The following is a 21451-nucleotide window of genomic DNA, read 5'->3' as shown; positions in this document are numbered from 1 at the left end:
CTGGGGCGACCACCTCCGAGAGGCTAAGAGACAAGAGCATTCCTGCGCCCCCTGTTGGCCGTTCTCATTGGTCGAGACGTCATCCTATTGTCTCAGGGCTACACTGTTTTTTTCCACTAATGCTCGTTTGGACAAGGTCAATCTACAATGAAGCCATGGCATGACGTCATCATGCACCTGCGTGGCTCAAGGACGCGTGCGCTCTAGACAGGGGACCTATTATTTATTGAATCACTATCCCAATATTATTTCCTTTATTCTTCTATAACGATTGAATAGGAAACTATTGCAGAAGAGCACCATGCATGAAAGCTGATTGTAGGAATTCCAAAGTCTTACTAAATGAGACTTGCAAAAGAACAAAATATCCTAACATGTAACTCCATCAACGGCAAATAAGAGGACTAGGCACTCAACAAATCAACACAGAGTACGGGTAACAAGGAGCGCAGAACGATGCGTCCACTCCGTCCGACAGCCAGGCACGGAACTGAGTCGTAATGCTTTTTCTCCTCTATAAAGTCATGCATCTACTCCTCTTGCGGTTGATTTCTGAACTAATTTAATCGCGAAATTATTAAGAATAGCACTATTCCCATTCAGGCCAGCACTATCGTCAAGACAACAATGTTCCTTGTCAAAAAAGAAAAAAATACAAAGCGCCAACAAAGGAAAGCATGCATGTCGGGGCATGTCAGAACACGTCAGGACAAATTGCACGACTGCTGGGCAACAAAGAAAAACAAACACTTGAACAGAGTGAAAAGAAACTCACCATCATTTTTCACGTTCACAGCATTCCCGCATTGTAAATCCGCTCGTCACAAAATACACCTACATCGTCAAACACCATTCACCAGTGACGAACCACACATCCGCACCCCATCAGAGGCAGACAGAACCCTACCGAAGCTACGCTCTTCCACTGACAGCCAACGCAATTACCAGGAGCAGAATTTGCGTGTCCAGACCCGTCAGTGTTCAAGAGAGAAGTGAATCCTTGTGCCCCCTGCAGGCCGTTCTCATTGGTCGTGACGTCATCCTATTGTCTCAGGGCTACACTGTTTTTTCCACTAATGCTCCTCTAGACAAGGTCAACCTGAAACAATACTGTTGCGGTATGACATCATCATGCAGGTGCGTGGCTCAAGGACGCGTACGCTCTAGACAGGGAACCTGTTATTTATTGAATCACTATCCCTAGATTATTTGCTTTATTCTACTATAATGATTGCATAGGGAACTATTGCAGAAAAACACCATAGACACGAGGCGATTGTAGCATTTCATTCCCAAAGTCTTGCTGTACAAGGAAAAAAAAAAAGGTTCAGCAAGACATGCCCGTCCCAGCCGAGAGCCATGCAGCTAAGTGAATAATGACGCTTTGTTCCTCCTGAATAAAGTCACACAGCTGTACCCTCGCGGTTACTCTCTGAACTAAATGAATCGCAAAATTATTAAGAATAGCTCTACTCCCATTCAAGGCAGCACTATCGTCATCGTCAAGAATATTCCTTGTACAAAAAGAAAAAAACTACATGTAGAAGGAAAGCATGTCAGAACAGGCCCAGACATGTCAGCGCATGTTTGTCAGACAACAGGGGGGAGGGGAAAGCGAAAAGAAACAAAGAAGAAAACCAGCATCAAACTATTTCTAAGTACACGCACTCCTCTTATTCAAAAACAGTGCTCATCATAAATCCGTCCAGGACAATACACACCATTTTTCTATTGCTACACTTTTTTCCAGTAACGGTCAATGCATTGCTACAGACTGCGTGACGTCATCACATCCTGTCTGAAGAAGAAGACACCGGCAAAGACTCCTATTATTTATTGAATCGCAAGATTATTTCCTTTGTCCTACTCTTAATGACATTCATTCTCTTATTAAAATTCAACAAAAAAGCACCCTGCATATTAACGATTTTCACCCCAAAGGCTCATCGTGGTCATTAGAATTACAGTAAACTACCACTGCTCCTTAAAATAATAAGTGAGTCCACTCCACATCACCTCCAGGCTTATGTAATACATGACCCTTTCTATGCTCATACATTCGTTGTCTGAGGCTACACCTGCGATCAAAAAGGCGCGGAAGCCGGGGGGCAAAGTTCCATTCGCGCATTGCGAGCAAAAAAGCGGGAAAGCCGGGGAGCAAAGTTCCATTCGCGCACGCCAAAGCACAAGACACAGAACGCCTTTACGGGAACATGATGGCATTACCACCATATTAATTATTTTCTACCTTGCATTGCAGTTTAGAAGAACTACTACAAAACTATAATTTTACGAGCCCATTAAATTCTACTTTCTATGGAAACTATAATTGCCCTATTACTTGGATCGCTATTAATGAAGCGCTCCAATTTTTTCTCTCTTCCCATTTCAGCCTTGTCATGCAGTGAAGCAGACTCACATCCAAAATAATTAATTTACACTGAGGGTGCCGTGCTTCAGGAATTCCCATCCTGCGCTCAGATGCAAGCATTTCTTCACGGATACCTTTAACAGCTGACTTCCTCAACATACCGAGCTCCTAACAACATCTAACAAACAATCAGAGAAACCCTCTTCTCAGCTGTACCATGCGACTTTCTTCTGCGTAAAATCGGTGATTTGAGGAAGAGAGCAGCGAAAAATTGTACGCACTTGTGCTTGACTTAAAAAACCTGAAGCATATGCTAATAAACTAAGAAAAAGACACTCATGTCTGGTATCTGATCGTGCCACATACGCAGACGCATTGCCCTTGCGTAAAGAAAGCACAGGAGAGGGATACACAAATTTCCTTAGGTGAGCAGGGAAAAGGCTTAAGACCTCAGGTCACCACACATCGTCACGCGGCTAGCACAACATGACACCAACAAGATACTAGCAGCGGGAAGAACTGCAACACTGCTAAACAAGTCCAGACATGCCACGATGACGTTACAAATCAGGAAAAACGCACACGCATGCACGCAAAGAGGACAACGCATTAAACGCACGGAGCGCTCAGGAATAATCGTAGCGTTACCGCACATCGCTACGAAGCTCAACCAGGCCTCCACAGCTCCCCGCATTTGCGGCAGTAGAAAAATAAAATCACGTCACAGTCACGTGGTATTACATCGTCAGGCATCATGACGGATGCCCATTGGCCAAAGGAGGATGCGCGCTCCGGGATTGGTTGATAAAGTTTTGAAATATCTGACAGCTCACTTTTCGCGGGCAGCTCCAAGCAAGGTCGCTGCGTCTCCGCGGCTCGCCGATGTCGGTTGACCACAACGACCAAAGAGGAAGTGTACGCGCGGGTTTGTTCGTGAGCTATAGTGACTCTGGCCATGTACTGATCTCCGATAAAGTGTCAACCTACGGACATTCTTGCCGGGTCGGAACTGGAATGCTTGGTGAGCTGACGCCTGAGGAACACTTTCGAGCGCTGTCGCATTTTCAAATACAGTGACTAAGAAGAGAGTGTTCGTAACGACAAAAGTATTTTCCGTGACTGTGTGACCTACGGTGCATCGCCAGAATGAGAAGAAGATGCTCATCTGTGAAACGCACGCACTCGTGGACTTCGCTCGCCTCCAGAAGTAGACTGTATGTGTGCTTTACAAGTTTGAACTTGGTTTGGTTGGTCACGAAACGAAACGTCCTGTACGGACGGTGAATATATGAGTCAAGCATTTGAGTTTATACGTTGCAGCAATAAATATGTATTTCGCCTATGTCTTAACGATGTCTTAGTTATTTTGGAATAACGGGCGCCTGGTATGAAAACCAGTAGAAGTCAATGGCAGCCAGGGCCGACCGAAAGCCGAGCCAAACTGAGAGGTTGCTGATTGGTTGGCTGCTAGGCATCACGACGTATTTTCATTGGTCATATATCCAGTGTTGCCTGAATTATCTCAAACTATGGGCTCTATGGGGAGCTGTGGGCGCCTGGCTCAACGTCTAACACAAGACGGCAGCAACAAGATATTTGCGAAGGGTAAAAATTGCAACACTACTGAACAAGTCCAGACATGCGACATCGCATACAAAACACTGCTCATCGGGGAAAAGGCCTAAGCCCGCGGCGGATCATCATAGAGCATACACAACTTCATTTTCGCGTAAATTAAACGCGGTCTGCTTGGAAAACGACGTACAAATTTTCTTAAGGAGCAGAGAAATATAGAAATTTCTACTCCGTGCTCCGATACCAGCATTTCTGCTCAAAAACCTGCAAAATTAAACACTGCTGCGATCGCAAAGCTGCAGCGATGTGTGGTGACCTGAGGTCTTAAACCTTTTCCCTGCTCACCTAAGGAAATTTGTGTATCCCTCTCCTGTGCTTTCTTTACGCAAGGGCAATGCGTCTGCGTATGTGGCACTATCACATACCAGACATGAGTGTCTTTTTCTTAGTTTATTAGCATATGCTTCAGGTTTTTTAAGTCAAGCACAAGTGCGCGCAATTTTTCGCTTCTCTCTTCCTTAAATCACCGATTTTACCCAGAAGAAAGTCGCATGGTGCAGCTGAGAAGAGGGTTTCTCTGATTGTTTGTTAGATGTTGTTAGGAGCTCGGTATGTTGAGGAAGTCAGCTGTTAAAGGTATCCGTGAAGAAATGCTTGCATCTGAGCGCAGGATAGGAATTCCTGAAGCACGGCACCCTCAGTGTAAATTAATTATTTTGGATGTGAGTCTGCTTCACTGCATGACAAGGCTGAAATGGGAAGAGAGAAAAAAATGGAGCGCTTCATTAATAGCGATCCAAGTAACAGGGCAATTATAGTTTCCATCGAAAGTAGAATTTAATGGGCTCGTAAAATTATAGTTTTGTAGTAGTAGTGCCTCTGATGGGGTGCGGATGTGTGGTTCGTCACTGGTGAATGGTGTTCGACGATGTAGGTGGATTTTGTGACGAGAGGATTTACAATGGAGGAATGCTGTGAACGTGAAAAAGGATGGTGAGTGTCTTTTCACTCTGTTCAAGTGTTTGTTTTCCTCTGTTGCCCAGCACTCGTGCAATTTGTCCTGACGTGTTCTGACATGCCCCGACATGCATGCTTTCCTTTGTTGGCGCTTTGTATTTTTTTCTTTTTTGACAAGGAACATTATTGTCTTGACGATACTGCTGGCCTGAATGGGAATAGTGCTATTCTTAATAATTTCGCGATTAAATTAGTTCAGAAATCAACCGCAAGAGGAGTAGATGCATGACTTTATAGAGGAGAAAAAGCATTACGACTCAGTTCCGTGCCTGGCTGTCGGACGGAGTGGACGCATCGTTCTGCACTCCTTGTTACCCGTACTCTGTGTTGATTTGTTGAGTGCCTAGTCCTCTTATTTGCCGTTGATGGAGTTACATGTTAGGATATTTTGTTCTTTTGCAAGTCTCATTTAGTAAGACTTTGGAATTCCTACGATCAGCTTTCATGCATGGTGCTCTTCTGCAATAGTTTCCTATTCAATCGTTATAGAAGAATAAAGGAAATAATATTGGGATAGTGATTCAATAAATAATAGGTCCCCTGTCTAGAGCGCACGCGTCCTTGAGCCACGCTGGTGCATGATGACGTCATGCCATGGCTTCATTGTAGATTGACCTTGTCCAAACGAGCATTAGTGAAAAAAAAAACAGTGTAGCCCTGAGACAATAGGATGACGTCTCGACCAATGAGAACGGCCAGCAGGGGGCGCAGGAATGCTCTTGTCTCTTACTTGGCCTTCGGGAGAGACCAGCTCCGGTGGCGCAGCGGTAACGTGTGCGCTTGGAGACTGGGAGGTTCGCGGTTCGAATCCGCGGGCCGGCTGTGCCGTCTGGGGTTTTTCCTGGGTTTCCCTCAGATGTGTAATAGGCGTATGCCGGCACAGTTCCCCTGAAGTCGGCCCATGGACGCAGCTATCCTCCCCCCGAGCGGATTCCGCTCGGTCTTCCACTTCACCCTTTACTCTCCTCCTCTCCACCACCTTTCCCTTCCCGAGAAACATGCCGCCTAATCAGGCAGGCAGACCTCTCGGGTTCCTCCCAACGACACTCCTCCTCCTCCTCCTCCTCGCCTTCGGGAGAGGAAAATCAGTTGCGCTGCGCATGCGCTAGGAGTGATGTCACGTGTCTCTCTTTGCCGCCGCCGTGCCAGGCCTCCACAGCTCCCCGCATTTGCGGCAGTAGAAAAATAAAATCACGTCACAGTCACGTGGTATTACATCGTCAGGCATCATGACGGATGCCCATTGGCCAAAGGAGGATGCGCGCTCCGGGATTGGTTGATAAAGTTTCGAAATATCTGACAGCTCACTTTTCGCGGGCAGTCGGCCAGGCGGGCAGCTCCAAGCAAGGTCGCTGCGTCTCCGCGGCTCGCCGATGTCGGTTGACCACAACGACCAAAGAGGAAGTGTACGCGCGGGTTTGTTCGTGAGCTATAGTGATGGCCATGTACTGATCTCCGATAAAGTGTCAACCTACGGACATTCTTGCCGGGTCGGAACTGGAATGCTTGGTGAGCTGACGCCTGAGGAACACTTTCGAGCGCTGTCGCATTTTCAAATACAGTGACAAAGAAGAGAGTGTTCGTACGACAAAAGTATTTCCCGTGACTGTGTGACCTACGGTGCATCGCCAAAATGAGAAAACGATGCTCATCTGTGAAACGCACGCACTCGTGGACTTCGCTCGCCCCCAGAAGTAGACTGTATGTGTGCTTTGCAAGTTCGAACTTGGTTTGGTTACTGTCTATTCAAGGAACGAAACGTCCTCTACGCACGGTGAATATATGAGTCAAACATTTGAGTTTATACGTTGCATCAATAAATATGTATTTCGCCTATCAAAAATGTCTTAGTTATTTTGGAATAACGGGCGCCAGGTATGAAAACCAGTAGAAGTCAATGGCAGCCAGCCAGGGCCGGCCGAAAGCCGAGCCAAACTGAGAGGTTGCTGATTGGTTGGCTGCTAGGCATCACGACGCATTTTCATTGGTCGTATGTCCAGTGTTGCCTGAATTATCTCAAACTATGGGCTCTATGGGGAGCTGTGGGCGCCTGGCCGTGCCGTCTGCTCGCGCTGGCACACAGCGGTTTGTTTGCTTGAGGATGAGATTTGTGGTCTGTGGTAGCGGTGAAGCAACTTTGTATTGTAAAATTGTAAAATGGGCCGCTCTGTTACTACAGATGCAACAAGTGCCAGTCCACTTTTTCTCAGCTGCACACTCTCAGTTCAGGCAGCAGCAGTACCAGGTGTATGTACATAACTTCCAAGACACACGAGTGCAATTCTGAAGCTGGTAAGTACGTCTCATGCTACACACCATTCGCGTTCAACGCTCTTGTTTTGCATGTGTTGTAGCAAATGATTCAGTGGCATAAACCGGTAGACTGGTGCGTAATGTACACCCATAGTGCCAAGTTGGACTAATTCTGGTGACGTGTTCGTAAAATCTGTGTAATCGGACTGTCTAATTGTCACCTGTTCCATCTTAACACCGAAGTCGGTATATGAGTAAGAAATATAGTGGTTTCGGCAATTATCAGTAATCTTCCGTTGTGCTTAATGATTCCTATTATTTTGTATTTGTGTTTTTACTCAGAATTATCATTCTATTCTTAACTGGAGCAACAAAATTACCAAACATATGAGGATTGTGTTGAAACTGAGGACATTGCTTATTTTTACTGATTTCAGATTTTCAGCCATGGAGAGAAGAAATGCAGGATGCAGCCAAGAGTCATTTTACTAAAGGCACAGGGGTAAAACGATTGAAAGATGGAGGTTTAAAGTGTTATTACATTTGTAACTGATTGGATGCTTTTATAGAGAGGACACATCAAAGGAAAAGGTCCATCAAATCACAATGTTCCGTCAGGCGTGGGGACACCTGCCTTGCTGATATGTCTGCAATGTTCCAAACTGGCAAGGTCTCGTTTGTCTTCCAAGCTTCCTATTATGCACATGATTTTGGGGCTGCCCTACACCCCACTTACAAAAACAGAGGAAGATGTAATAGAGGCAGCCCGTGCAGGGGGGGTATATGTTTATTCACACAAAAGAGATGTCAGCCAGGCAAGTGCCAGCTTGCTACTCCTTAAAAAAAACAGGTACGGGAGAAGCCGAGATGGCAACGATGTGCTGCGGGCGTACAGGCACTTGTAAAACACTATGTTGTACTGGAGTGTCCTTTTTTACCTTCCAGAAACTATTTGTTTATGTTAGGGAAACTACGTGACGGCATTGCACTCAGCGTACTATGCAGCTCAGTATTCGGGGTGTGCTGGATGGCACGTTTCGAAGGATCCAATTCACCTCACTACAAGGCAGTACCTGTACATCACCATGAGGGACTATAATATATGTTACAGTGAGAGGAAACACGACGACAACCAAACCAGTGTTGCCTTGTTGGTCAGTTCTATCAGAGCCCAAACAAACAGTCCAGTGCTTTCCCTCACACACAAAGGCAAGAAGGATGATCCTACTGTCTTTCAACGAGGAAATACTGACTTGTTGCAAGATGAGGATTTCTTGCTAGTTCTCATGACAGGCATGCAAAAACAGCTGTTAAGGCATTTGGGCACCAACAAAAGTGTGATGAACACAGGAGGAGCAGGAAAGCTAGCTGGTGTTGACTTGATGTTAATGCCGAAGTGTACACTTTCTTTTTACCCGTCTCTCCTTCACTTCGTGTATTAAAGCTTTTTTGCTGGTTCGTGTGTTTGTGTTCGTCTCGTCCCGTGTTCGTCCTGTGCTTTCCCTCAAACTCAAGGCAATGTTAACATCAAAAGAAAAGTGTGCATAGATTCTACACATAGCACCACAGATGGGTCATTCTATGTGATAGTTGTGTACTGCCACTTCATACATTTTGGGTAATGGTTCAGGTGAAACACTTTACAGCCATGCATGCTCTCCTGCATTGACTTTTCAACTGAAGACAATATGCCCCATTTTTAGCTTGGTGTGGGGTATATTACAGCAGGTAAATACATTTAAGTGTGGTGATATACATACACATAACACACATAATTGGCAATTTGTATATCATATAAAGTGCTCTGACCTGAGAAATCTTGTAGAAAAAATTGTGTTAATATTCTGCCAATAAGAAGTGGAATAAACTTTCCACTCACTGCACTAGGCAGTTTGTTTTATTCCGTGTGTTTATATCTCTCCAGTACTGAGTACTCTCTTGCAATATAACGAGACAACTGCCCCTGACTGATGGTATTGTTTTCTTCAGCTGCAGCAGATGCTTTTTACCATGAAAATACTAACATCAGTTGGCATTGCATAAAACCTTGGTGAGCTCAAAGCCGCTGTGTGTATTCTTGTGAATGATTTATCTAAGGAAATGTACACCCTTCCAACATCCATCAGCAAACTCTTCATGACTATATATAATGCATAATTATTTCATTAGATTAAAGGAAAAATATATTGGCATCACACCAGCTCAATTGCCGTCTTTCGTTATCATCAAAAATATGGTGGCCGGGGTACATGACTCTCATCAACATTTTGATAATGTAATTCGCATACAATGCTCAATCATTTTAAAATTCTTCATGCACATCATTACGCCTTGTATATTCAAGTTGGCTTCTACTTTGTCTCATGCTAGTGTTGGCTATCCGTGCGGTAGCCAGAAAATATTATGCGGGATTCTATGGGGACCTCCCAGATGCACTAGTAAAGGTACGATCTTGGCTATGCAGTGCTAAACCTGCTGTGATACTGCGGAACAAAAATGCCAAACAACTCCGCTTTGTCTCAACAAAGATGCAAGGAGTTAAAACGGGTGCAGCTATGTGAAAGCAGCTATGTGTTCGAACAGCTACTGGGAATTCAGAAGATCATACTATGTGCGTGAAAATAACTACCACAATCACATATGTTTGCATGTTCATTTGTCTTGCCTCAGCAAATGAGTTCCAATGTATGCTTGATTGCATTTATTTAGCATTTGTTACAAGAGAGCAAAAGTCCTCAAGATATTGCAAATCTATATTGTAAATCTACTCAGTATTGGCCAGTTAGATCACACAACTTGGTTGATTCATTTTATCAAGCTTTGTTTCACACCTCAAGGAAACGTAGCTCTTCGGTAACCTCAGTGAGCCAAACACGCAGTCCAGGTCCAGTTTTGGATATTTTTACTGGTCTCGTTAGCAATACATCGTTCCACAATACCACAAATTCCAGCTGGACACTATATCAATGAGCCTGTTGCCTTGCATCCCATCGGAGCGGCCCCCTGCTGGCTAGCAGGAAGATATCGAATAAGAAACAGGTGACTGGCTGTTCTGTCCACCTCTCAGTGTGTGTGGCCACTCCTGTTTGCTGCTAGAGTGTCACTCCCATGAAGAAATGCAACACCCTGGTCCTCCATAAACTTTTGTCCCAATCTGTTCGAATATTGATGCACCGATGGTGTGAAGAAAGCCATAGTAGCAGGGCAGTTTTCAACCAGATTCCAAGAGTGTGCCAAGCAGCAGGAAATACACCCAGCCAGAGGATTTCTGTTGAATTCATGTTTAAGGACCTTCACATCTACATCATTTACTCATGAATGCAACACTGTCATTTGACAACACATGACAGTCCATTAATGCTTTGAACATGAATTGAGCTTTACCCTCTGGTTGGGCATGAAACAATGAATCTTTCAACAGCTCATGACCCACAGTTTGAAAAACACTGGTGTACGTATTCGTCCCAACAATAATCTGGCATCCTTCAAAAACACCATCAAACAGGACTTTTCTGCTGATACGTAGGGTGCAATTACTTTTTGATGATTTGCATTTCTCTTTGTTCATTTGCTATTTGTTTCTAATACTTGTCATGTGTTCTTGGTATTTCTGTTCCCCTCAAATTGTGTAGACATTTGTACTGACTGTGTCTTGGACTGTTCAACAGGGCTTGCCCACTATCAGTGTCAGTGTATACTGTAATGGAAGAACAATAAAAACCTGAAAACTGAAAAAAAAGAAAAAAAACATCTGAAGCACATCTGTCTGACTGATTCCTCTAACAACCTCCTGACAAATGCTCGATGAATGATAGTTCATGTCACCACTCCTTGTGGACAGAAACAAGCTGTAACAGGCCGAGGAAGTTTAGATGATGTGGTGAACCTACGAGTTTGTTGTTGCCTTGAATGGGCAATCATCTCAGAGGTAAAACTTATTTATGTTGACTACTGCCTTCAAAGTCTAACTATAAATTCTTTGTTCTGAACTTGTCTTGGTACACCGGAGTTCACAAGCAAGAGCAGCCTTTTGGGAAGAAATAGGCAGCAAAATCTCAAATTGGAACACTGACCTTACCGAGCAGTGTTTGTTAGTTGTCGGGGTTGTACGATGTGCAGCTTGGTACAAATCTTTACGGAGCACCATGGTGTTACATTTCTTCATTGGAGTGACACCCTACCATCAAACAAGAGCGGACGCACATACTGAGAGATAGACCCGTTTCTTATTCGATCTTTTGCTGGTAGCTGGCAGGGGACCGCTCCGATGAAGAAAGGCGTAGTGCCGTGAACTTTTGTCTCGGGCTGTACACGCTGTTGTGTTGTACTCATACAAATTCTGAAATGCATGCCACTTCTTAGAGAATCTTTGGAAATTTGAAACCATTATGCCTTAATTGTCAGCTCTGATCATGAGCGAGATGGTAGGGGGTCCCTTAGGAATGTCCCGTTGTGTCCTGGAACCTTGCCAGTCTGGAACAATGCAGACGAATCATCAATGCAGGTTGCCCCATGCCTGACGGAACCTTATGATTTTATGGACCTTTTTCCTTTGACGTTCTTCTCTGTAAAAGCACCCGATCAGTTACAAATATAACAACACTTTAAACCTCCATCTTCCAATCTTTTTACCCCTGTGCCTTTAGTAAAATGACTCTTGGCTGCATCCTGCATTTCTTCTCTCCATGCCTGAAAATCTGAAATCAGTAAAAATAAGCAATGTCCTCAGTTTCAACACAATCCTCATGTGTTTGGTAATTTTGTTGCTCCAGTTAAGAATACAGTATGATAATTCTCAGTAGAAACACAAATACAAAGTAATAGGAACCATTAAGCACAACGAAAGATTACTGATAACTGCCGAAACCACGATATTTCGTACTCATATACCGCGACCAGGTGACAATTAGACAGTCCGATTACACAGATTTCACGAACACGTCACCAGAATTAGTGCAACTTAGCACTATGGGTGTACATTACGCACCAGTCTGCCGGTTTATGCCACTGAATTACTTGCTACAACACATGCAAAATAAGAGCGCTGAACGCGAATGGTGTGTAGCATGAGACGTACTTACCAGCTTCAGAATTGCACTCGTGCGTCTTTCACTTGGAAGTTGTGTACCTACATTCACCTGGTGCGGTGCTGTTGCTGCCTGGACTGAGAAGGTGCAGCTGAGAAAAAGTGGACTGGCACTTGCTGCATCTGTAGTAACAGAGCGGCCCATTTTACAATTTTGTACAGACGCCCTCACCTTTTGAACTGGGAGCATGAAACTCGCAGGCGTTGCTGAAACGTTCCCTCACCTGTTGAACATCGACGGACGAGCGGGACATCCAGCGAGGAACTTGAACGGAATATTTGGCAAAGTTGCTTCACCGCTACCACAAACCACAAACACAAATCTCATCCTCAAGCAAACAAACCGCTGTGTGCTAGCGCACGCGCACGCGAAGCGAGCAGACGGCACGGCGGCAGCAAAGAGAGACACATGACATCCCTTCTAGCGCATGCGCAGCGCAACTGATTTTCCTCTCCCGAAGGCCAAGTTTGTCTCTTAGCCTCTCGGAGGTGGTCGCCCCAGAGAGCGCTAGGAGCGCGCGCGCATGCGTAGCTGCCGCGGCGCGTCGCTTCAGTCAGTTTCTCTCTGGCTGTCGCGGAAAGCAGACGTGCGCTCCCCGCGCTCGCTCAGTTTCTGGCTGGCTGTTGCGGAGAGCAGTCGCATCGGTCTGCGCTCCTGCTGTGGTGAGCTGATTTGTTGTGTAACTAATGCTTTCGTCAACTTTGTTTGCGATTTTCGTGCCAGTGCACGTCGGGTGCTGGTTGCTGTTGTCCGGGTATCCCCACCATTTTCCTCTCTTCTTCTGCCTTGGGAACGGCAGGAGCGCTGGCGTGATTCTTAATAATTTTGTTTTAAGATTAGTTGAGAAAGTAACCGCTAGGTGGTGCAGCTGTGGGGCTTTATACAGGAGAAAAAAACCATTACGACTCAGTTCTCTGCCTGGCTGTCGGATAGAGCAGTCGCATCGTTCTGCGCTCCTGTTGTGGTGGGATCATTTGTTGTGTAACTAATTCTATTTTCTTGTTAGCTATTGATGGTTTGCATACTCTTGCTTTCCCAGCCTCTGTATTACGAGTATTTTTCTCCCTGCATGTCCAGAGCTGTCCTAACTTGCCGAGACATGCCATGATGACGTCACAGCTGACGTCACAGGATGTCCGGAACTGGTGGTCACAGCTGCGATGCTTTGCAACCGGCCGTTCCGGACCGCTTTCTTCAAGATGGCGTCGTTGATCTTCAATTAAAATCTTTCTCTAAACTTAATCTCTACCTATTTTTTATTTTTTATGGACTCTCGTAGTGCACAACGCTCGGGTGGTCTGGACACGAGATAGACGTTCCCCAATTAGTGTGGTGGCTCCCTGGAGGGTGCTGATTAATGTGGGGGGTCCCAATTAGCTCTAATTGCTAATTAAACATGTCCAGAAGCCTTGTAGCGTTGTGCACTACGAGAGTCCATCCCATGCTACTGATACCGTCTCGAACATTTGTGTGCTGCACGCCTTGCGCTCGTTTGGGGTATCCGGTCGGCTCTTCATCTGGCTCCAAGACTTCCTTACGGACCGAACTGTCGCTGTCCGTACGTCCCAAGGCCAAAGCCCTCAGCATCCTGTTCCTCAAGGAGTCCCCCAAGGAAGCATTCTCAGCCCGACACTCTTTAACGTGGTGATGGCTGGCCTACAATCAGTAATTCCTCGCAAAGTGTCGTTTTCCGTGTATGCAGATGACGTCGCCCTTTGGACAGTAGGAAAATCACGCCCAGCTCTCCAGCGCCGCCTGCAGCTCGCTTTAAACAATATCCATACGTACCTCACGCACCTTGGGATGGACCTTTCACCCGAAAAGTGTGTCGAGCTCCCTTTCACGCGTGAAGCTTGAACCGGTACGTTTTCACCGCTTCCTTGGCGTGCTAATCGACTCGGACTTGCGCTGGGCTCGGCACATTAAACACCTTGAAACTAAAGTGCAGCGATGGCTCGCCGCAATTCAACATCTTTCTGGCTCAGGATGGGGCTGTGATCAGCGTTCCCTGCTCGCGGTTCACGCGGCATTGGTGAGGGCGACTGTGCTTTACAGACTTCCTATTCTGTACAGGATATCAATAACTTCATTAAATACACTTCGGTGTAAGCCCACACCAGATGGCGCAACTCTTTACTGACTCCGCCCACTTCACGCTGATTGGCCCTTCACACCGAAGCCTACCGATAGCTGGGCCTGATTGGTCCACGATAAGCCTACTGAACGGTGATTGGCTAACCTGAATTTGTCGCTCCTAAGCCAGGCAGCCGCTTCAGACAAGACACACTACAATTGTTGATTTCGACCTTTATTTGGTACAACAGCCTCCTGGTCCAGCAGTGGGTTCGTTCAGCTGCATCAGAGAGATCATTAGTCCCGGTCATCTCTTGCGCTCATTGGTCACTCAGCTCCCTCGATACACACCAACTCCTATCGGTTAATCTAACTGCAAGTGGTCTGCTCATTGGCCTATCTGACTGCAAGCCTCTCATTGGTCACTTATGTCTAGAGCTCCCTAACAGGCTCCAACTGCAATTGGTCACTTCCACGCATCACTAGACCCAACTGCTACTCCCTCTAATCTCTAAATGAAATAATATAAGTTTAACTGTGGGATATTGAAACTTTTACCGTAAGATAGATTTAGCCTGGGGCTGGTAGGCTCCAACTGCTATCGGCCCATGCCTCCATCCGGCTGCTCACTGGTTCACAGTGAAACTTTTTCACATGCTCTGACGGCGCCGAAGAAGGTTCCCTACACATAGAAGAGATGGCGCCGCTTGTGATTACCCTCTTTGCAAAGATGGACAGCTGTGTCGCGCCATTGCATTGGTGACTCATTTCTATCCAACTGGTTCATACTTCTAGAGAGCCAGCGTTAGAAGGCTGAACAGCTTACATGCCGCCGCCTCCCGCTGTTCACATAGCCACAGTTGCGAATGGGAAATAAAAAAAATGCGTTTAGGGTACACATCTCAAAACACACTCTACACGAGTAAAGTTGGTTCACCTGGTTGCATGCGTGCGCTACGTCAAGCCCACCCCTGAGAACAAACTTAGGATGTGTGTGCTTTGCAGTGCAACCTAAAATTTTTTTTCAATCAAGCAGAATGGAAAATGATGGAATGGAGCGCGTTCATTCTTGAGAACGAATTTTGTGACAGAACCACAACAACAACAAAAAAAATCAACGTGTATTAAACAAAGTGCAAAAAAAACTCATCGTGATGCTAATCAGGGAAGCCAGCACGCGTTCCAACTAAGCAGGAAGAAGCACATGATCGAGAAAACATCGATAGTTGATGCTGTGCAGAGAAGCTGGTTTGAGAGAAAAACAACTTGAATGATCAATAAACCCTATAGAGCTTGGGTCCGTTTTTATTTTAGACAGCTCGCATTCAACACACGAAATTAAATAAATCGAGCAGAATGACAATAACATAGTGGCGCTATGTGATGAAGCTTAAGACGCACTGACGCTCCAACGTCTATTAAACAATGCTATGCAGTGAAGCTTCGCACGTACTCAAGCTTAAAAAAAAGAAGCCTCAACCCAAGCTGAGTATGAAGAAACACAATTTCACATTGCTCCCCTCAGAATATTCTGTTCAAACATAGCCAGCGTATATTTCACGCGACACAGCTCGTACGCAGAGCACAACTGGAAGCACCCTTAGAAATATAAGTTCAGGGCACAACGTCGCACTATGAACGAGTTCATCTCGGAAAAAATGCGCTCAACTTCGCAGTCGGGCACATAGATTCACGAGCACCATGCCGCAATATCTGAAACATGCGGCGCGTGGACGGCTCACGCGACTTTAGCCAGAGCGTGCTTGCGCATATTGCAGTTTTAGACAGTGCACTTCAACATAAGATATTAATTAAATCAAGCACAAAGCACAGTGATGCTATGTCGTGACTGACGCTTCAATGCTTATTAAACAAATTGCTTGGTGCTATGCACGCACGTACTCAACTCAAGCTGAGTATGAAGAAACACAATTTCAGATTGCTCTCTCCCCGAACATCACGTGCAGTCGCACCTCCGTGTTCCTTCTCTATACTGGAAGCACCAATATTAGAAATATTAAGATCGTCGCACTATAAACAAGTTCATCTCATAAAAAAAAATGGCTTACCTCATCACACTCGGTATGACGCACGTAGTTTATTGTCGCGCGACGTGCTACAGCAGGGTAGGGAAACACGGGCGCGTGGACAGCTCACACGATTTCAGCCTGCCCGGGCATACCTCACAACATGCGCCGACACATGAAAATGTCGCGCACCTTCCAGGTTCCCACATGTCGACCACTTACCGTGCCAGCCGCACGGAAAACTAGATAGCCGAAGCACAGGCGCGTAACACACCCCTCCGGTTTGGACCATCTGTTTTATATCAATGCTCGCTCGTTTGTGCAAGGTTGCAAGTCCGAGAAATTGGGTCACCTTGAAGATGAGCCGGTGTTCGAGCCATCTGTTTTATATCAAAAACGCACTTCCACCCGTCATGGCCAAACTGAATACTCTGCGGCGGAGCCTAGCGGAAAAAATGTTGCGTCAAGGTGATGTAAATAGGCTTTCTCCGAGAAACTGGGTCACCTCGTAAATCATGTTTTCCGAGGCCGCGCGTATTAAAACCAAAAGTAAGCAGTGATCACACCACGCTATGCGAAGAAAAAACTATCCCTATAAGCCCACGTCACCACCTGCCCATTGCCGAAACAAGCTTTCTCTAACCAAAAACAAAGGGTTCGCTTATGCAGTTTCCAAGAAGTTCCAAATGTCCTTCGCAGCTAACAGGCGCGCGTCACGGGCCGTTCCTGCGTGATTGTGTGAACAAAATCGCACCACCCTCCAAGGGCGCGTTTGAGTTCCGTCCGTCGGTCGACTCTGGGTCAAGCGCACAACGAGGAAGATGAGGAAAGTTCTCATTTTCAGTTCATTCGGTGTGCGTAGAAACTGAGAAGTCGTCTGTTTTCGAAAAGCTGGATAAACCCAGTGATGGGAGCATTGTTCCGGAGAACGAAAAGCTGGACGTGTTGGACTTACGCAATGTCGACACGGGGAGGCGAACTCCTGATGGAAAGCGATAAACGCGTTTTAAGCGATTCACAGATGAAGAGTTGCAAGAAATGTGTGAATTACCAGTGTTTCTTACAAATCTGCACCATCATACGAGTCCCACGTCTCACCACAACGCACAAAAGCCAGAGCTTGTTTGAGCACGCTGAAACAAGTTATGATATGGCACACGCGTCATTTGTATAAAGGGGAGCGGGAGCTGATTTCGGCCGATCCATCCATGAGTCTCTTCTCTAGTTTCAGATCCGGTAATTCACGCATTTCTTGCAACTCTTCATCCGTGAATCGCTTAAAACGCGTTTATCGCTTTCCATCAGGCGTTCGCCTCCCCGTGTCGACCTTGCGTAAGTCCAACACGTCCAGCTTTTCGTTCTCCGGAACAATGCTCCCATCCGGGTTTATCCAGCTTTTCGAAAACAGACGACTTCTCAGTTTCTACGCACACCGAATGAACTGAAAATGAGAACTTTCCTCATCTTCCTCGTTGTGCGCTTGACCCAGAGTCGACCGACGGACGGAACTCAAATGCGCCCTTGGAGGGTGGTGCGATTTTGTTTACACAATCACGCAGGAACGGCCCGTGATGCGCGCCCGTTAGCTGCGAAGGACACTTGGAACTTCTTGGAAACTGCATAAGCGAACCATTTGTTTTTGGTTAGAGAAAGCTTGTTTCGGCAATGTGGTGACGTGGGCTCATATGGATATTTTTTTCATCGCATAGCGTGGTGTGATCACTGCTTACTTTTGGTTTTAATACGCGCGGCCTCGGAAAACATGATTTACGAGGTGACCCAGTTTCTCGGAGAAAGCGTATTTACATCACCTTGACGCAACATTTTTTCCGCTAGGGCCAGCCGCAGAGTACTCAGTTTGGCCATGACGGATGGAAGTGCGTTTCGATATTAAACAAATGGCTCGAACATCGGCTCATCTTCAAAGTGACCCAATTTCTCGGACTTGCAACCTTGCGGAAACGAGCGAGCATTGATATAAAACAGATGGTCCCAACCGGAGGGGTGTGTTATGCGCCTGTGTTTCGGCTATCTAGTTTTCCGTGCGGCTGGAAGGTTAAGTGGTCGACATGTGGATGCCTGGAAGGTGCGCGACATTTTGGTAGGTCGGCGCATGTTGTGAGGTGTGCGCGGGCAGGCTGAAGTCGTGTGAGTTGTCCACGCGCCCGTGTTTCCCTACCCTGCTGTAGCGCGTCGCGCGACAAGAATCTACGTGCGTCATACCGGTGTGATGAGGTAAGCCAATTTTTTTTTGATGAGATGGACTTGTTCATAGTGCGACGATCTTAATATTTCTAATATTGGTGCCTCCAGTATAGAGAAGGAACGCGGAGGTGCGACTGCACGGGATGTTCGGGGAGAGAGCAATCTGAAATTGTGTTTCTTCATACTCAGCTTGAGTTGAGTACGTGCGTGCACAGCACCAAGCAATTTGTTTCATAAGCATTGGAGCGTCAGTCACGACATAGCATCACTGTGCTTTGTGCTCGATTTAATTAATATCTTATGTTGAAGTGCACCGTCTAAAACTGCAATATGCGTAAACACGGGCTGACTAAAGTCGCGTGAGCTGTCCACGCGTCGCATGTTTCAGATATTGCTGCATGGTGCTTGTGAATCTATGTGCCCGTCTGCGAAGGTGAGCGATTTTTTCCGAGATGAACTCGTTCATAGTGCGACGTTGTGCCCTGAACTTATATTTCTAAGGGTGCTTCCAGTTGTGCTCTGCGTACGAGCTGTGTCGCGTGAAATATACGCTGCCTATGTTTGAATAGAGTATTCTGAGGGGAGCAATGTGAAATTGTGTTTCTTCATACTCAGCTTGGGTTGAGTCTTCTTTTTTTTAAGCTTGAGTACGTGCGAAGCTTCACTGCATAGCATTGTTTAATAAACGTTGGAGCGTCAGTGCGTCTTGAGCTTCACCACATAGCGCCACTATGTTATTGTCATTCTGCTCGATTTATTTAATTTCGTGTGTTGAATGCGCGCTGTCTAAAATAAAAACGGACCCAAGCGGACCCTATAGGGTTTATTGATCATTCAAGTTGTTTTTCTCTCAAACCAGCTTCTCTGCACAGCATCAACTATCGATGTTTTCTCGATCATGTGCTTCTTCCTGTTTAGTTCGAACGCGTGCTGGCTTCCCTGATTAGCATCACGATGAGTTTTTTTTTTCAGTTTGTTTAATACACGTTGAATTTTTTTGTTGTTGTTGTGGTTCTGTCACAAAATTCGTTCTCAAGAATGAACGCGCTCCATTCCATCATTTTCCATTCTACTTGATTGAAAAAATTTTTAGGTTGCACTGCAAAGCACACACATCCTAAGCTTGTTCTCAGGGGTGGGCTTGACGTAGCGCACGCATGCAACCAGGTGAACTAACTTTACTCGTGTAGAGTGTGTTTTGGGATGTGTACCCTAAACGCGTTCTTTTTTTTAATTTCCCATTAGCAACTGTGGCTATGTGAACAGCGGGAGACGGCGGCATGTAAGCTGTTCAGCCTTCTAACCTTGGCTCTCTAGAAGTATGAACCAGTTGGATAGAAATGAGTCACCAATGCAATGGCGCGACACAGCTGTCAATCTTTGCAAAGAGGGTAATCACAAGCGGCGCCATCTCTTCTATGTGTAGGGAACCTTCTTCGGCGCCGTCAGAGCATGTGAAAAAGTTTGATTGTGAACCAGTGAGCAGCCGGATGGAGGCATGGGGCCGATAGCAGTTGGAGCCTACCAGCCCCAGGCTAAATCTATCTTACGGTAAAAGTTTCAATATCCCACAGTTAAACTTATATTATTTCATCTAGAGATTAGAGGGAGTAGCAGTTGGGTCTAGCGATGCGTGGAAGTGACCAATTGCAGTTGGATCCTGTTAGGGAGCTCTAGACATAAGTGACCAATGAGAGGCTTGTAGTCAGATGGGCCAATGAGCAGACCACTTGCAGTTAGATGAACCGATAGCAGTTTGTGTCTATCGAGGGTGTGTCAATGAGTGACCAATGAGCGCAAGAGATGACCCTGACTAATGATCTGTGTGATGCAGCTGAACCAACGCACAGCTGGACCAGGAGCCTGTTGTACCAAACAAAGGTTGAAATCAACAATTGTCGTGCGTCTTGTCTGAAGCCACTGCATTGTGGTTTTTGAGCGACAGGCTAGCCAATCACTGTTCAGTAGGCTTAGCGTGGACCAATCAGGGCCAGACATCGGTAGGCTTCGGTGTGAAGGGACAATCAGTAGGCTTAGCGTGGTTCAGCTTAGAAGTCAGTAGGCTTAGAATGGACCAATCAGCATGAAGTAGGCAGAGCTGGTTAAGAGTTGTGCCATTTGGTGTCAGTGGAACGGGCCAGTGAGGGCCAATCAGTAGCAGCCAATTAGAGCGTTTAGAAAGTCTGGTAGAGTGATCAGTAGGCTTAGCGTGGACTGGCTTAGAAGTCAGTAGGCTTAGAATGGACCAATCAAGGCGAAGTGGGTGGAGCCAGTAAAGAGTTGTGCCACGAGGTAAGTGGCATGGACCAATCAGGGCCAGCCACAGCAGAACCAAGCCGTGCCCAATGACGCAGCTGAACCAATAGCATAATTTCTATTAAATGTGTAGGGAACCTTCTTCGGCGCTGTCAGAGCATGCGCAGAAACGTTGTGAACCAATGAGCAGCAGGGTGGAGGCATGCGGTTAGCACGGGCTAATAGCAGTTGGAGCCTACCAGCATATGACCCCCGCTAAACCTATCTTATGGTAAAAGTTACAACCTCCCACAGTTAAATTTATCTCATCTAGAGATGAGTTTAAGTTACCAATGAGTGGCTTGCAGTTCCATGGATCAATAGCAGTGGGTGAGTGACCACTTGCTGTTAGATGGATCAATCGGAGTTGGAGCCTATGAGGGAGCTGTGACCAACTAGAACCAATAAGGAACTGGGTGAGCGGCCACTTGCAGTCAGATGGACTTACGCGCAGACCACTTGCAATTAGATGAACCAATAACAGTTGGAATCTACCGAGGGAGCTGAGTGAGCAATGAGCGCGAGAGATGACCGCATAGAATTATGGA

General features: G+C 46.1%; 2 long non-coding RNA genes across 2 annotated transcripts; one reads left to right on the top strand and one right to left on the bottom strand.

Moving 5' to 3' along the window:
• The first annotated feature begins 7181 nt into the window (after window positions 1-7181).
• On the top strand, window positions 7182-9816 carry LOC135393053 (uncharacterized). The gene is made up of 4 exons (XR_010422409.1): window positions 7182-7255; window positions 7654-7718; window positions 7786-7886; window positions 9681-9816. It is a non-coding gene; the product is annotated as an uncharacterized LOC135393053 (long non-coding RNA).
• A 1626-nt stretch (window positions 9817-11442) lies between these two features.
• Window positions 11443-12360, bottom strand: LOC135393052 (uncharacterized). Its single transcript, XR_010422408.1, has 3 exons — window positions 12298-12360; window positions 11849-11913; window positions 11443-11781 (listed from the first exon to the last, which is right to left on the bottom strand). It is a non-coding gene; the product is annotated as an uncharacterized LOC135393052 (long non-coding RNA).
• Window positions 12361-21451: the final 9091 nt, after the last annotated feature.

The sequence above is a fragment of the Ornithodoros turicata genome, chromosome 4 (assembly GCF_037126465.1).
Source record: "Ornithodoros turicata isolate Travis chromosome 4, ASM3712646v1, whole genome shotgun sequence".
NCBI classification, from domain to species: domain Eukaryota; kingdom Metazoa; phylum Arthropoda; class Arachnida; order Ixodida; family Argasidae; genus Ornithodoros; species Ornithodoros turicata.
Note: the sequence above shows the minus strand (reverse complement) of the source record. Positions and strands in the feature narration are given on the sequence as shown.